General features: G+C 46.8%; 3 pseudogenes; 1 reads left to right on the forward strand and 2 right to left on the reverse strand.

Annotated features, from left to right (window-relative positions):
* The first annotated feature begins 1,670 nt into the window (after positions 1-1,670).
* LOC142765633 (uncharacterized) lies at positions 1,671-4,544 on the forward strand (annotated as a pseudogene).
* A 596-nt stretch (positions 4,545-5,140) lies between these two features.
* On the reverse strand, positions 5,141-5,970 carry LOC119178446 (uncharacterized; annotated as a pseudogene).
* Positions 5,971-13,554: 7,584 nt separating this feature from the next.
* LOC142771520 (U1 spliceosomal RNA) lies at positions 13,555-13,691 on the reverse strand (annotated as a pseudogene).
* Positions 13,692-14,924: the final 1,233 nt, after the last annotated feature.

Raw genomic sequence — 14,924 nt, forward strand, 5'->3', positions numbered from 1 at the left:
CCCAAGCCTGGAACAGGGAAACCGCGTATTGAAGTGTATTTCTGTATTTGTTTCAATAATGGATCTATGCATATTACAAAGATAATTGCGGAGAGGGGACAGCCTTGTCGAATGCCCCTACTTACTGCAATAGGTTCAGATGTATAGCCATTCACTACTAATGACATTTATGTCTCAGTGTATAGTAAGCGGAGGGTGTCGGTTAAATGGGCTGGGAAGCCGTAACGCTCAAGCACAGCGAAGATATAGTTCCATTCTACGCGATCAAAAGATTTTTCCTGATCCAAGGAAACAAAAATGCCAGGTATTTGTGTTCTTGTAGCGTACATGAATAAATCGCGTGTCAGCGCAAGCGAAGAATAGATCGTACGACCTGGGACACAGCATGTTTGTATATCGCTTACTATTTCCGGTAGATTGGTTGTTATGCGGTTTGCAAGGATGGCTGTCAATATCTGATAATCCGAGTTAAGTAGCGAAATGGGCCTCCACGTCCTTGGATCGGACGGCTCTCCCTCGCTTTTAGGCAAGAGTATAACTCTGCTCTCACGAAACGTATTCGGTCTGATTCCGTCAGAAAGAAGCCCGTTTAGTCAAAAGGTGGTCTTGTATTGGTTCAAGGAAGGTTTTGTAGAAACTCAAAGGTATCCCGTCAGTGCCGGCGGCAGCGGTTGTGTGCATGCGCTGAAGCACGATGCGTAATTCATCCAGCGTCACTGGGCTGCACAGACCATCGCGAAGCTCCTCCGGTACGCGGGAAATTCCCTCGCAAAACTCATTAACTATGGTGGTATAGTTCACGTCATTTGCGTTCTCCGCCCTGAAAAGATTCGAAAAATGTCTTTTAAACACCCTCATTATGTCTTCTGCTCCTGTAGACTGTTCGCCGTTCGGCAACTGAACGAAAGGGACATGCATTTGTTCACCCAAGGAGGCGTTGGAAACACTTCGAAGAACACCTGGATCTGAAACCGGTCGTCCGTTGATAAAAGACTGCGCAACCATGCGAGAACTAAGACGTAGCAGAAGTTCGTACCGCTCCTTCAAGTAATCGAGATAGTTGTGCATTGCGAACGTCAGCGTCTCGCCTCTGAGTACAATGCGCGCTTTTTTTAGCGTGTCGTTTATTTCTGTCGTCAGGTGCGCTTTCCTTTCGCGCCCCACTTTGATAAGCTCAGCGCGCCAACTGTGTTTCAATGCGTCCCTGTTACGCGGTTCAGGCGGCCTTTTGCATGCTTGCTCTAGTGCATTGTGCAGTATTGCTACGCTTTCCGGGTCGTGCACGAGTGTAGTGTTCATTTCCTAATGGTTTCTAAATGTAGTGGATTGTTCAAAGAAAAGTTTTACAGACACTGGAAAGTTGTCTGTAATGCATGGAACGTCCCGTGGGAAATGTAGGACCTCGCAACTAAGGACATATATTGCTAGCACTTCTTGAAAATAAAATTGGTCTAGCCGGGTCATGTTGGGACCCCGTTTCTATGTTGCAAAGAAGTCATTTCCGTGAGTGTCGACCCACGCATCCCTCAGCTTGAAATTCGCCATTTGCGGAAAAGCGAGCGCCACCTGCCGTCTAAACAGGGAAGCAGCGCTCGCGCTTTTGCTTGGAAAGGCATTCGTGAACTGACATGTGCTAGGCAGCGTTCGGCGGCTCGCGTGCGCTTGTTTTATTGATTTAGTGTTGTTTCTTTGCCGGAAACGTGCGCTGCTTACGGAAACAACATGATAGAAGAAGAAAACATCCCGTTTGCGTTTGTGGAAACGGGATGGAGCGAGGATTTTTCGCGTTGCAGCCTGAGCAACGACGACGTGTGGCGGTACCTACAATCCGCTACTTCGACCGTTCGCCAGGCTCATCGCGGCTGGTCCTTCAAGGAAGAATGATACGTCAAACACTTGAAGTTGATCCTCCAAACATCTGATGACGAACTAGGTCTGGTGAGAGCGGCGTGCGCACCGTCCATGAAGTCCGGCGTGTATGTAACAACGGCATGGTTCGTCGTGGCTACCGGTCGCATCGTTGGAGCGCACTGCGACTGTGTTGCTGGGTGAGATATTTTGATTTTACTAGCGTCTGTAGTGCAAATCACCGATTGCCAAAAATGTGTGTAAACAAATGTCGCGCCTATGCGCTTGCGAGTGTAATGGGAGCATGCAGTTCCCTTATCGGAACATTACGTTCTCTTCATAGGACAGGAGTTTACCCCAGTGCTTATACCTGCTGCAGCTCCCGCTTTTGTGATTATAAACGACCCGTGCTACTATATCAATCATGATTTGCGCTTATACATCGAAGCGCAGCCTCGCGCACTAATGGCAGCTTTTTTTGCGAACCGTTACAATGTACGGATATACGTGAGACTGTGTGCTGCCGTGGTACACATTGTTGCATTCACAAGGTCACGTCTATCGAGTACTTTACCTCATTGCGGTGCTACCTAAAAAGCTCGATGTTTCAAGACGCGGGCTTAGCGTCTGTAAATACATGTTCGAGGTTGTCCGTTGATTTTGTGAACAACAGTTTTTTTTTTCTTTCAGACTTAGTGAAACCTGCCAACATGTAGCAGGCCTGCTGTTTAGTGCTGCCGCCATAGCTGAACATGCACCGTCCTGCACGGACGTACCCTGCAAGTGGATAGTCCCTGCTGAAGGTATTACTCCACCAATGCATGTCCTTAACGATCCTGTGTTGCCCATCTTGCCACTAAGAACTTCGTGTTTCAGCTAAGTATATACCTACAAAGTACCCTGTGCAAGCATATTATGATCGCGATATATTTTAATGGCACAAAAGCAGCTCAGCCATACAGTGCCGAGCACAAAGCATATTGCATGACACAGTGCAGGTCAAATACGAGTTCGAAGGGTAGTAGGTTTTAGCATGTTAGTTAATCATGGTTGCAGAGAATACATAGCGCAGTGTAAACGCAGGACAGCGCTTGTCCTGGTACTACCCGTCCCGTGTATTTCATACTACAATGGAGACCGCTTTCAGAAACCTTTTAACAGCCGGGAATCCAAGCATAATAAATGGTTGGAGACGCAACTTGCACTCCAGGATTCGTGTAAGCAGTGGATGTTCAAACCAGTAAATTACCGCTATTGTGAACATGACGTTGCGTTCACATACCATTATGTGTCATTCACAAAATATACACAGAGAAACAGGCTCGCAGCGTTGCATTTTCATGCCTGCTTGCTCAGTCATGCCAGTTTATTAATAAACAGTGTTACATCATTTACACACCACAAAGCACAGTACACGAACAAACACACTTCCTCATGTGTTGAACAGCCATGCTTGTGCACGTGCATATGCTCCCTTTCTCAACACAAATGTACTTATCACTCACATGTGTGCTCTCTTTAGCAGCATAACTGAAGTACCCTATTTTCTGTTTACTTGCAGCAAAGAAACCAGTGGCAAGAAAGCCTCTGGGTGAAATCAGATTCCAAAAGTATTTCATAAACAAGCCTACACGTGGGAAACGGAAGCGCGATTATGACCCCTGTGCTGATGGCCCACTTCCTAGTCCACATGCCATTCAGTCACTGAGGGATAAGCTGGCAACCGCCTGTCCCGATCTGCATGCTCTGCGATACATGTGCCACGATAAAGCCGAGCCAAAGCCACCATGCAACATAAAGAAGCCCATAGAGGACAGCGATGACATCTGGGGCGAGGCTGCAGCAACTGAGGTACAATCGTACATGAAAACAATGAAGCCACTAAGCCAGACAGAGAGGGATCTGATATGCCACCAAACAGTCGGCCAAGCATCTAACAAGAAGTGGCATGCAGAACGCGTTGGACGGCTAACAGCATCGATGTTTAAAAGGATCTGCCGGTGTACAAAACCGGACAGTTTGCTAAAGGCACTACTGTACCCTTGGGACAGAGCCACTTCCGAAGCAATCGTATATGGCAGACAGCACGAAGCAGATGCCGTAGCTGCTTATGTGAAACTGTTGCAGGCCAGAGACTCGAGCGTGGCAGTCCGGGAAACTGGACTTCACGTCCACTGCCAGTACCCCTTCTTAGCTGCTTCACCAGACAGAATTGTTGTTGTAGATGGAAAAGAAGGCCTACTAGAAGTGAAATGCCCTTTTCCAAAAAAAAAAAAGGGATAACGTGTGAGGACGCCTGCAGTGACAGAAACTTCTGCTGCAGACTCACCGAAGAAGGTGCGGAGCTGAAGCGGGACCACGCCTATTTCTATCAGGTGCAAGGCCAGATGGCAGTAACGGGCCTTAACTGGTGCGATTTTGTCATATGGACTGAGGGAAACGCACCAGGAGACCCCCCACATCTCCATGTTGAAAGGATAGAGTTCTGCGAAAAATTCTGGGCTCAGGAAGTACTGCCAGGACTCTTGCACTTCACTAAGCATGTACTTGTACCCGAAATCTTGACACGGCGTGTCAAAAGGCTTGGGCGGCTTTACACGTCTGAAACATACGTGTCTTTCGAAAAATTCAAGGCTGGATTTTATGTCTGCACGCGTCTAGATGGCCTAAGCATCAAAATAAAAAAATTGAAGTAAGACGCCTCCCTTTATTTATAATCGCTCTCTTCTGGGGAGAAACAGTCTCATGCTTTTTTTTCAGTTAACTTTTCAAGGAGTGCACTGCAAAACTCTGTGAAATTCATGGCAATCGTGGCATAATCATGTGTAGACTGTCCAGCTATACTTGTGAAACCAATGCATGGCTCTTATAGTCTGAAAGTAACTAAGTAACAAAGGCTTATTGTGACTTATGTAAGATGCGACAGTGTAACACAGGCAAACAACCTGTTTCGTTATTTGTGACTTAGAGTAAGGCAAATGGGGCTTGACGTGGCTTCTGAAAGCTGTCGTGGAAAGCGCGAGATAAATTCCAACTATATGGGGCTTCAGTAGCGTCGGTCTATTCAGCACAAAGGTGAATATAGCTACTGTGATATAACAAGATTGATTGAAAAATGTTTCATAGTTACATTTATTGGTTACAGCAAGTTTGGTAAAACATTCAAAATGGCACATAGTCCAAAAACAGCTGACTTCTGTTACTGCCTTGGCTGCAGCCACCAAATCATTTCCTAACTCTAGCCAGCTCAGGCCAATTTCAAACTTGGCTTCCTTTTGAAAACTGTGCTCGTGCTCTTGCAAATCCTAATCTACCTCTCGAATCAAAGGCAGCCTGTAGTTGCTCAAGAGGCAACAAACTTCAAAAACCTGCTCAGCAATGTCTATCATGGCGATAGGAAAGGGCCTATCCAAAATATGAAAGCTTTTAGCTCTTGCAATGGCTCTTTCAACGTGCACCCTTGCAGAAGCGATGCGCCTGGTTTCGTCAACTTTATTTGCATGCATCTGCTTTTGGTGAGGCTCTCGGAATGAAGGCCGATAAACTGTTATACCTGCTGGCAAGTAAGGAAATGTAAAACCTTTATCAACCATTATTGCATCTCCTGGCTCCAGCTTGTCAAGAAGACCACTACTTTCCAAGATTGCTTTACCCGAGCTAGAGCCTCCCCAGAGGCGAGACACATAAGTGATGTATCCATCTGGTGTACATCCAATAAGCGCCTCGTACGTGTTGTAATGCTTGTATGGTGAGAAGGTTTGGCGCTGTGCGCTCAATGACGAAGGCCTCTGTATTCTCACCTCTGTGGCATCGAGAACAAGACGGGTGCCGGGAAAATCAGAGAAGCACTTTGGTAGGTGGGATCTTATGTCATCTAAAGTAGGTAAGGGTGTCAAGTGCCGAAGCTCTCGTTGTAAAAAAATAATCCATGTGGAAAAAGTGTGACTAACTAGACTTTCTGACATCAGGAAATTCCTGGCCAGTTCTTGCCCTTGCATACCTGTCCTGAGCCGAACTAACACCATGAAAAATTCTGTGGCCAGATTGCCATTTTTTGTTGCCACGAGGGTCATTATGCCGTTTTTTATCTGAGCCCCAGTACAACATTTCTCTAGCGCGTGGTGGAAAGTATTCAAGCAAAATATTGAACACTTCAACATTCGGCAATCCTGTGTAGTACATGCAGTCCTTTGGAGTGGCTAGAGTAGTCAGGGTGAGACACCTTGACATGGCTGCATCTAGCTGCACCTCTAGCTTTGCATTTTGTTTCTTCAACTGGAGGATAAACTTCTGCGAATTTCCTATTTCTTGCTCCAGGACTTCAATCTTCTTAGAAGCACAGGCTTGACAGCGGCAATCTGACCAGATGTGCTCCTTTATACCTGCAAGTGGCACAGAAAAAGCGCTCGTCAAGCACCTTAGAGCGCCCTCTGCAAGTCAATGTTACACATATGAACATACGGACTAGAAACAAGCTCTACAATAAGCCTATAGCTGAGGAGTTTCTATCTGCAAATGCAAAAAGCAGTTGCAGCATTGGCATCATGGTACGGGAAAAAGCCGAAAGGAGCATTGCACTCTGCAAAGTGCATACAAACTCACCATTTTCGGGTTGCTGCAGCTCCATCGAGTCCTGATCAGGTACATCATCCTTTGTAGCATCCAAGCCTTCGTCAGGATTCTCTGCAAGCAATGCAACAGCATGACATCTAATTGCTTTGTATGAGTGTGTTACTGCAGAAATGGGCCACATGCAACAAGCAGCGGCAGGATTCACATCGTGGTATGGGGAAATGCTGAAAAAACATTCAACTCTGCAAAGTGCACACAAACTTACCATTTTCCAGTTGTTGCAGGTCCACCGAATTCTCATCTAGTACACCATCCTGTGCAGCACTAGTGTCCATGTTGAGATTCTCTGAAAGCAACACATCAGCTGACCATTATCCCCTATATGAATGTGTCTGCAGAATCAAGCCAGCTGAAATCTGAGCAATCACATGATGCCACGGGAAGAAACTCAAAACAGCACTTAAGTTTGCAAAGTGCAAGCAAGCTCACCATTGGGAGGATCCTGCAACTCTGGCGTGTCATTAGGAGTAGCAGTAGTGGCTGTCGTATCAAGCTCCCCTGAAAGAATGGTATCGTGGTTATGCACAGGTCATTTGCTGACAATAAGCACCTAGGGTGAGATATGCATAACAGCCACATATTGGGTGTCTAAGAAATAGTGACAATCAGGGACATGGCTGAGCGGAAGAGTTGTTTGAGGGGTTCAAACCCCCGAAAATTTTCAGCTTTGCATGTGTATATATTACACGCACACATACCAACGCACACACGAGCATAAAGTATGGTTGAATCCCACCACCGAAATATGTCTGGCCACCCTACTGGTGACAAAGGCATTGCATGCGGCATTCACAATACGACTTCACAACCTAAAAACACGCTGTAAATGCGGGAAGCAGCGGCAAAAATGATCGAGTGGGCAATAAATCTATACAAGTGCTCTCACGGTGCCGCAGGCACGAGAAACCTCGCAAGCACTGCCTGTCACACTACACTATCCACTGCAAATCGCCTCGAAAGTGGTTGTTTTCTCGTCTGGCCTCGCCCATGATGAAAGCAGTCACAAAATACCAGACGGGAGCGATGCAGTACAGCCGTCCAGACGATAGCCTAGAGTGCTCGAACGGCTCACTAGAGTGGTACCGGGCTCGAAGCAAGTGTTTATTATACATTCACATATCCACTGACTGTGCTTTAGACCGTACATCTTTAAAAGCTGGAGTGAGTCCGGAAAGCAAGAGCGACCTTCGTAAATGCACGACAGAACTGACCGTTCACGCGCTCAGACAGATGTGTGGTTGCCTTCACGAACATCTGCTCCTCTATTCTGCATTAGCAGTTTTTGTCCCAGTAAATATAAACTGAGATTGTAGCGCTTACCTTTCTGTCGCTTCCACCATCGGCTATGGCGACGCACAGCAGCATCGCCGCGACTTCTCACGTAGGTGAACACACTGGGGACGAAGTCAGGATGGTTCTTCAACTTTGATGGCCGTCCTGCAGTAAACGTGATTTCTGATTGCACAAACCAAGTTATAAGCACTTAAAATTACCGTACCTGTTATGAAATGCGCGCTGCAGATCCGAGAATGTTTGTTGGGCGCCCACGGCGAACCGTCGGCATTCTGTCTCCTCACAGCAGCTACCCAAGCATCTCTCTTTTCGGCACGTAGCCTCGCGGACGGGAACCTGTAAAAATGCGTGCTTCCTTTCTGAGTAAAATAATTCGTGCAGCCGTAGGCCACACAGTGCGCTGGCATTTCTGTACGCTGCTAAAGCGAGGCGACTTAGTTCAGTGATGGCACAGAGATGCACGAGTGACGGCCGGCCCGGCTCGTGTTTTCCAACCAAAACCAAAGCGCCCATAGAGGGCGCCAGCTGCGCCGTTACCACGCATGCGCAGAAGCTTTTTCGCAAATGGTCAATTGCGGATGAGTTGTCGCAATGTGCTAACTCCGCTATATTGTCTGCTTTCTCTGCGTCCGCGCGCATCTCTGTCGGTGTCCTCAACACAGTTAAAAACTCCTAATAAGAAAGCAGGGTAGCTCTCAAACATAAATGAGTCAAGTGAATTGAAAAAATCGACCGTGCCCCCACGTTGAGCTGGGGCATATATTACGAGCGCCCTTACTCGTCTGCCGTGGAGGTCAAAGTCTACTGCTAGTGTGCGGCCGTCAAAGCCATAAACACAGTGTGCTCTTCGACGTAACGCTGGTGTCAAGAAAACAACTCCGACTCCGCACATTTTTGATTCAGTCAGCGAAAAAAAGGCTTTAACTCCAAATTGTGAACAAAAGAATTGCACATGAAAAGGGGTTCCAAAAACATTCCTGTAATAAGAGGATGTAGACATGACGTGACCTTGCGAAGTGCATGACTTCTCTCTGCTTATCTTGGCGTCTGAAACCCCTGACGTTTAAGGAAAGAAAATGCACCGTAGCCATTTTGAAAAAGAAGAGTGCGCGCAAACTTCAAAGAAACCCCTTGCAGAGGGGGGGGGGCGCGAGCGCTCAACGAGTGAACATGACTAAAGAGAGAATTGATCTGATGTCGTCAGAGCAATAGCGAATTTTCGGGGCTTACTACTGTCCGTAGAGCCCTCAGAGTCCGTGGCCGGTGGGTGCGCTCGTTTAGCGGCTGCACGGTCTATTTTCATGGCACTGGCACCGAAACTCGCACCGGCGGCCGCACCTGTAATCTGGTGAATGGGGTTTGACAGGCACAGTTTGCGGGTCTGAGCCGAGTACTTGCTGGCGCGGGCGCTCGTCGTTGTCGGTGGCCAAATCACCGTTGTGGTCTTTTCTGGGCTGATGACCGGAGCGTCTGCACGTCCCGTTGTTCGGGTGCCGCGTCCCATCGAAGCTCTCGGTGCCTCGGAGCTACTGGCGGTGCCAACTGTGTCAGAGCTGTAGCTCACGTGGTCTCTGCTAAGTACGGACACTCGGGCTTCAGCTTTGGATGAGCTGTGTTCTTCTAAGGCGCCCGGCGAGAAGTGGCTGGTGTCGGACGTGGTGTGAAGGGTTGACGAGGCTTTCTCAGACAGGGGAGGCAGGTCTCCTGTTTCTTGTGGTTCAGCATAGGCGTCAGTGTCGCTTGTGTCATTGTCGCTCGCAGGCTCGAGCGCTGGATAATCATCTTGCAATGCGGGCGTGAGGTCGATGCACGCTTGTCCTTCGGTTGCCGCTGCTGCAGCCGCTGCGAAGGTCTTCGGACGTGCGCAGTCAGCTGTTGCAAGGCTGCTCGAGCACTTGCGGCACGGTTCTGCGCATCCCTCTGTGGCATGTCCAAACACGTTGCAGCGCGTGCAATGGGGCATGGCGCAATCTTTGGCGGTGTGACCGGCATTCCTGCACTTAGAGCACAGTTTCTTGACACCCCGGTAGTCACACATGACATTGAACCCTTGACTGTCAGAAGGTTCGGTATTTGGTTTTTCATTTCCACTCGCGCCACACGGACACCTGTGCCAACCCCAGGGCGGCCCTTGAACACTGGCTCCTGGATATGTTGCATGTTGCCGAAGGCGGAGAGAGCAGTCGCTAGGGCTGCGTCGTTTACCGACAGCGGTACCCGGAAGACTGTGACGTGGACTATTTCAGGACCTATGCTGACTAGTGGAATTGATTCGCCGTTCAAGAGAACGGCGCCCCGGCTCTTCAGCTTGGTGGCTGCATGTACGTTTGCGGCTGCGGTGCCGAACTTTGCACCTACCGTGTGCTGGAGGGACTTGATACCGGCTGGGCCGGTTACTGCTTCGAGGGCATCTATGATGTCGTCGACGGTGCTCTCGTCTGGAGCGGTGAATTTAAAGCAATGAGCTTTCGGTGGTGGCGCTGCGAAAGCCATCACACATTCGTCCTGGCCCTGGCTCCCACGGCTTGCGCTGTGGTGCCCGGGCGTTGGCTCACGATGAAGGCCTGGACAGAGCCGGGGGGTTGTCTAGGGGTTCGCTTGATGCTCGATAAGATGGGGTCGACGACTGGAAGCGTGCCTGGTCGCGGGAATCCCGGCACCAGATAAGTATGCCAGACAACGGGTCGCACTCGGTCAGCACCCATCGTGACGTTTTGTGTCATTCTGGTGAGGCGCAGACGACGGTCGAAGAATACTGTTTGCTTCTTGGATATTTAAAGGAGCCATATAAAGAAACTCTAATGGCCCACTAATATGCGTAGACCTGTTAAATAAAATTGAACGTAGCTCTGATTGATGATCAAAAAAGCTCAAGTTTGATCAAATATAATAGCAGTTTTAGCCCAACAAGCATGAATGATCTTTACGCCCCTAGAGGCGCTAGCGCTGCGGTCATTTAACGGAGGGCGCCACGTTTTTTCCAACGCTATTGATGTTCATGCACTTGTGCGTGTATTTTCAGCGCCACATCATGACGTTCAAGTCAATAAAGAAATTACAACGCAGTCACTTTTTATGCGGAGGCTTTGCATAGCATCGACTGCGAATATACGTTCGATCTACCACTAGTTTTTTTTTTTTTGTGATCCGCGAAGGGATATATTGCACATTCGTAGATTTTGATAGACCATCTTTTGTGATTCGAAGGTATTTTGTTTATGGAAAGCAAGTAGCGAGTTAAAACGCACCCGTCCTCTCGTGTTTACGGTACGTTTGTCTTGAAAAAAAAAACTTCATGGGCGAAAGCCAATGCGGTTTTACCGACAGACTCAGCTGTGTCTAAAAAACTGTCATGTGAAAGCTCGGGCAGTTTGAAGACACCGTGCGCTTTCATAATCACACATCGTTTTCGAACGCATCGGTTTAAACACTTTCAGCTCCTACCTTCATTCTAGCTTGTTTGTAGTCAATAAGTTTAGATGCTGAGGGAAAAGGAGGTCTTTTGCAAGTCTAAATTTCGCAGCAGCCCATACAATTATCTAGTAAATGTGCATAAATCGAAGTGACGTTCAGAGGTGCCGAACGCAAAAGCAGCAGCAAGCATGCTCTCTTCATCGTTGAACCCTCTCATGACAACTTTTCAGTGTCTTTTGGTGTGGATCATGAGCAGGGTGACAGCGGGAATCCTCAAATGGCCACGACTACTATTTCCGATTTAATTAGACCGAAAAGCGCGTCCAATGCACTCGGTACAAGTATTGCGTTAGCGGGAATCGCATCGCAGTGTTTGCTTAGGTTTTGAATCTTGATGGTGGAATGACAACTTTTATTGCATTTATTGTTGGAAGATATCATATGAGTGAAATTTTTAGAACAACTCAAACAGTGGAATTGCTGAAAAACATTGAACACACTTGACAATAAATTGCGGGTAGTGTTGGACAGCTACCAAAGAAGAAAAGCAAACACCATAGGAGGTTCCAAAATGAAACATTATAAACAGCTAAAGCACGGACGTCTTCTAACAAGGTATGTTATTTTGATATTAAAATCCATTTTCGTATGCTGCACCTACCAACATCAACACTTGATTTATGTCAGGCAGGCCACTACAGTGCCAATCCTGGCGACTTAAAGTGGCAGCCTGGCTAATGAAATGTCAGGTAACGAAATGTCTGAAATAGGCGCTTGTGCGTCACCAAAACATTCAAAGAAGCCGCTTGTGTGTCGCCAACCGATTTCCTTAATAGAATAGGAGGGGGGGGGGATGAGCACTTACGGCAAGTGCGTTCATCCAGGCGCCGTATCAACCGCTAGTGCGCACAAGCTAGGTTTCTTACTTTTAGCACCGCCCCTGCCCTCAAAGTGTGGAGCGGGCATTGTTGTGGACGTCACAATATCTTCCGTAAGCATGTGAAGAGAAAATTTGGACGTCACAGCACTCGGGGTGCAGTTGAAAGATAGACTTGCTTTAGAAGATAGTGCAATTCGAGAAAGCTTGTGAAATTGAGCTTGTTTGTGTGTTTTCACGATTAAAAAAAAACGCTTAAGTCAAGGACAACCAAGGCAGCATTATACGTACTTTGAATTAAATTTGCAGCATTTCTTTGCAAACTTTGGCGACTTTAGGGTATCTATCTATCTATCTATCTATCTATCTATCTATCTATCTATCTATCTATCTATCTATCTATCTATCTATCTATCTATCTATCTATCTATCTATCTATCTATCTATCTATCTATCTATCTATCTATCTATCTATCTATCTATCTATCTATCTATCTATCTATCTATCTATCTATCTATCTATCTATCTATCTATCTATCTATCTATCTATCTCTCTATCTATCTGTCTATCTATCTCTCTATCTCTCTATCTCTCTATCTCTCTATCTATCTGTCTCTCTATCTATCTATCTATCTATCTATCTATCTATCTATCTATCTATCTATCTATCTATCTATCTATCTATCTATCTATCTATCTATCTGTCTATCTATCTATCTATCTATCTATCTATCTATCTATCTATCTATCTATCTATCTATCTATCTATCTATCTATCTATCTATCTATCTATCTATCTATCTATCTATCTATCTATCTATCTATCTATCTATCTATCTATCTATCTATCTATCTATCTGACTGCTTACGTTTGGGTGTTCTCGTCCGAACACGGCTGCTGACACTAAAGCCCGAGCACACGAAACCAGGCTCCAGCTACCTGCCTTCGCTTTTAGGTGCCTTGGATGGAATCGTCAGCTATCACAATTTCACATTATTTTACCTAATTTTCCGACCACCAGGAGCGATGGTAGGCACTCTTCACAGCTCGCAACGCAAAATAAAGTTCGGGATAGTGAGCTGGGCCAGAAGGGTCGCTGAAGCACAGCAATGTGCGGCCATCTAGAGTGGCCCGAGGGCCCGTCGTCATCCTGCTTCCACTTTCCCTGCCACACCTGCCCTCAAATGATTCTTCCGAGGATCAATAAAGTCCCTTACCTACCTCAGGCATATTTCTTCATCTTCTTCACCCACAATGTGAAGACATAATACGAATAGAGATAGCGCAAAAACTTCGAATATTGCAATTTTCTCTCCAGATGCAGCCTTGGGCAGGTATATTTTAAGGGCTCTGAGCAACTCTCACTTAACACAAGAAAACGACACATCGGAAGCCATATCGGAGAACACGGATCTCAATAGCTTGCACTCTCCTCCGCCACGCAAGTTTTTCAGCGGGTATATAGATCTTCCTTTGGATTGTAAAATAGGGGGAGAGCGCGAACGCAGTGCCCCACTACCAAAAATTGCATGCCCCATCTGCCCCAGTTTGGGGTAGTGGCAGGGGTCAGCACGAGCGCAGTGCAATGCCCGCGCCTCTCCCTGGGGGCAGCAAGGAGAAGTTTATTGACTTCCAACCAAGGATAAAGTACATGACGAAAACATCGAGCTTCACGACTACAAAGGGTGCATGTACAATGAGGAAAGCACCACTACCGAGGTACAATGTATGTGGGGGAATGTACCCCTCTATTTACTGTACAGCACGTGGTGCTCCAGCAGGCTTAATCATGACTGGCGGTAGGTCTTCTCAACACGTGGTTGATGCAAGTAGCGACGTAGCGCTGTACAACTCTAGGTTTTATTTCTTTTTTGTCGGCTGAAACATTGCTGCTTTCGAACACGGTAAGTACATGCCCGAAAGTAGATCAGAGGCCTTCAGGCTGGGGGGCGCAGGGGGGGGGGGGGTACATTTAGCGGGGCGGGGGAGGTTTCTTGTCTCCCTCAAATAAGGGATAAGCAACAATCTGCGCGTAAAACCTCACTGAAGGTGCCAATCAATGAAGAAGGCGCTATACAAAAATAACTCAAGTGTCGACCAGCACACTTTGCCCGAATCGATTACGAAGAACAACGATAATGGATTGATGAAATGAAAATTGTGATACATACAAACACACACACACACACACACACATATATATATATATATATATATATATTCAGCAGGAAGTTCAAGGGGTCTGGTACGTATAAAGAACACAAGCGAGTACACGTACGAAAGAGCAATACTTTTATGCCAACGTTTCAGCCGTGGCACGGCCTTCGTCAGGGAATAAAACGCGTTCGATGCTCTAACCACTGAGCTATTACAGCGGCACTCCCTCCATCCACTTTTTTGGGTTTATCTGTGAATTTAGAAGTAGGAGCGACAGTCAGCGCCAGAGCATCGAACGCGTAATTCGAAGGTCGTAGGTTCGATTCCTGCTTACAGTTGGTAATTTTTTCATCCACTTTTCTTTCTTCTTATTTACATTCCATTAATGTTAATAACTTCCCCTGTACATTCCTTGGCATTACTGTCTGTTATATCTCATTATTATTGTGTTAAAAACACGGAAAAACGAGCCCTTAGGTATACACTTCTTTCCCTTATTTCATTGAACGAGGGTCTCGTACTGGCAGACTTGGTGTATTTAGGTTGTATAAGAGGGACAATTAATCAGCTGCCCGCTCATAATAAGTTCACGTGCTACGTGACGCCAAACATGCGCATAAGAGTGTTTTCACACTCGTTGTTTGGCTTATAGATGGCGCTGACTGTCGCTCCTACTTCTAAATTCACAGATAAACCCAAA

This window comes from Rhipicephalus microplus, chromosome 1, assembly GCF_043290135.1.
Source record: "Rhipicephalus microplus isolate Deutch F79 chromosome 1, USDA_Rmic, whole genome shotgun sequence".
NCBI lineage: Eukaryota > Metazoa > Arthropoda > Arachnida > Ixodida > Ixodidae > Rhipicephalus > Rhipicephalus microplus.